This window comes from Bos javanicus, chromosome 14 (assembly GCF_032452875.1).
Source record: "Bos javanicus breed banteng chromosome 14, ARS-OSU_banteng_1.0, whole genome shotgun sequence".
Lineage (NCBI taxonomy): Eukaryota > Metazoa > Chordata > Mammalia > Artiodactyla > Bovidae > Bos > Bos javanicus.
In genome coordinates, this window is record NC_083881.1 from 41303543 (window position 1) to 41306442 (window position 2900).

The 2900-nt window shown below is 34.6% G+C and overlaps 1 non-coding gene across 1 annotated transcript; it reads right to left on the minus strand.

Annotated features, from left to right (window-relative positions):
• Positions 1-277: 277 nt before the first annotated feature.
• LOC133260855 (U6 spliceosomal RNA) lies at positions 278-382 on the minus strand. The gene has a single exon (XR_009740996.1). It is a non-coding gene; the product is annotated as a U6 spliceosomal RNA (small nuclear RNA).
• Between the last annotated feature and the right edge of the window lie 2518 nt (positions 383-2900).

A 2900-nucleotide genomic window follows, 5' to 3' on the forward strand; every position in this document is an offset into this window, starting at 1 on the left:
AACCTTATTTTGTTGCTATTCTTATTATTATCTTTCAATTTCATGCTTTAATGGCATAATCTATTTTTTTCCAGTTTCACTGAGATGCACTGGATGTACAGCACTGTATAAGTTTAAGGTGTATAGCATAATGATTTGACTTACATATATCATGATATGATTACTACAAGTTTAACATCGTCTTATACAGATCCATAATCTCATCATTACAAAAAAAGAAAAAAATATTTTATTGTGATGAGAAAGATCAATTCTCTTAACAACCTACAAATATACCAAAAATATGGAATCCTTCACAAATGTACATGTCATCCTGTACAGGGCCATGTTAATCTTCTCTGCATCATTCCAATTTTAGCATATGTGCTGCCAAAGCTAGCACAATCTATTTTTTAATGCCTATTTCAGTAGACCTTCCATCTTTACCAGACAAGCAATTCTTTTCAAAAAGTTCCATATTTCTTTACATTGAACCAAATAGTGAGGAAATTATATTCTGTGGTGCATTTTACCAATCAACAAAGTAGAGAGTCTTTCTGAAATATTTACCTTAAGCCTCAGAATTTAAACACTGTACATGCTTCTCTGGATTATCCACAAGGTCAAATAATAAACTGTTTGATTTGACATACTTCCTCTTTCTGTTTGCTACATCTGCTCTAACATAACAAACAAAGTACTTGATGAGAACTTGGTGGAGGATGTGTATAAATAAACTGAATTTCAACTTGAAAGTTATTAATTGTACCTAGTTTTAGAAGTCCAATGCTGTAAAGAACAAGATTGCATAGGAACCTGGAATTTTAGGTCCATGAGTCGAGGCAAATTGGAAGTAGTCAAACAGGAGATAGCAAGAGTGAACATTGACGTTTTAAGAATCAGTGAACTAAAATGGACAAATTTAGTTCACATGACTATTATAAACTACTACTACTACTGTGGGCAAAAATTTGGGGCATTACTTTGCTAGCATGTGTTCAGCTCAGTTCAGTCACTCAGTCATGTCCAACTTTTTGCGACGCCATGGACTGCAGCACTTCAGGACTTCCTGTCCGTCACTAACTCCCAGAGCCTTCTCCAACTCAAGTCCATTGAATCGGTTATGCCATCCAACCATCTCATCCTTTGTCATCCCCTTCTCCTCCTCCCCTAAATCATTCCCAGCATCAGGATCTTTTCCAATGAGTCATCTCTTCCCGTCAGGTGGCCAAAGTATTGGAGCTTCAGCTTCAGCATCAGTCCTTCTAATGATTATTCAGATGTGATTTCCTTTAGGATTGAATGGTATGTTAGAGAGATGTAACATATATATTGCAGTATCTATCTGCCAAATACTGTATTTCAAATAATGGTTTTCTCATCGCAGTAATATTTTAAATAGGGTAGGTACAAAACAAATGTGGTCTCAGTGCTACAGTTTTGCTAAAAACTCATCTATTAATTTAAATGTCTTACCTCTCCAAATTTTTGAGGACTAAATTTAATTACCACTTAGAGGCAAAATTTATCCCCAATAATATTAGTTTTGAAGTATTAAATACTTAACCTTCAACATAGGGTCAGCTGCCTGTTAACAAAGGCTTTATCATATTTCTTTTCAGTATACATTATATCCACCTATTTTCCATTCAAATAAGTGCACTCAGGCAGATATATTAGTTTCCCAGCCTATAATAGAGATAGTTATCATCCACTCCTCTTAATTTGCTGCCTGAAAAATAGAATTCTTGGGAGTATATTTTACAGATTTTAATGCACAATGGGCTCACATTGACCCCTAAATAGCAGATGGACATAGAGTGATATAGTAACATAGCAACCTTAGTTACAAATTGTATTTACATTGCTTCTTAAAAATTGTTGATTCCAGTTTTAAATGTGATTGCTGGTTGGAGTTGGTAATAAGTTTTTTTTTTTTCCTGATTATTCCAAGTTAGTCAAGGTTTAGAATCCAAACACTCCTACTCATAAAGAAAATATGAAGTCTATGAAGACAAAGCAGACCCCTCAAAATCATTATGAATGGTATATTGCTATAGAAGTTCTGATTTCCACTCTTAGAAAGTTTTTATAAAGCAGTAGGCAGCTTTTGTCTTCATTTCTTAAATCAGTCATCTAGTCAATAAGTGTTTTACGGTAACTCAGTCAATAGGTTTCCCTCATGGCTCATATGGTAAAGAATTTGCCTGCAATGCGGGAGACCTGGGTTCGATCCCTGGGTCAGGAAGATCCTCTGGAGAAGGAAGTAGAAATCCACTCCAGTATTCTTGCCTGGAAAATCCCATGGATGGAAGAGCCTGATGGGCTACCCACTATGGGGTTGCCAAGAGTCAGAGACAACTGAACAACTAACCCACAGCCAATAAGTATTCGTTGAAGAATGACTTTGTGTCAGACACTTTTCTGAGGCAAGCAGTGAACAAGAGAGGCAAAGACTTTGCTTTGTGGAGTTTACCTTGTAGAAAGATGGATGGGTGGGTTTTAGATTGAGTTTTAGTTAGGAAACTAGTTTCTATTAGATTGGGTTTTAGGTAGGAAAATGAAGAAGAAAACAAATATTTTTATTATGCAAGCTAATTCAGGGTAATGATAAGTGTTATAAAAAGAAAATATTGTGACATATTTATGGAATACATTTTAGATTTGGTTGGTTCAGGAAACCCATCTGTAAAAGAGATATTAGAGATGTTTTCTGATGAATCCTGTCCATATAAAGTAGAAAACTAAGAAAAACAACGTATTGAAATATTTATATTTCATCAAAATATAACCCACAAAGGTTTGATGATATTTATATTTCTGAAATGTTCTGAAAATATATGAATCTAGTGTTTTAGGTTAAGCTATTTATGGAATAAAAGAGGTTTCCAATGACTCCAGAAAAAATATAGGAGAACCAT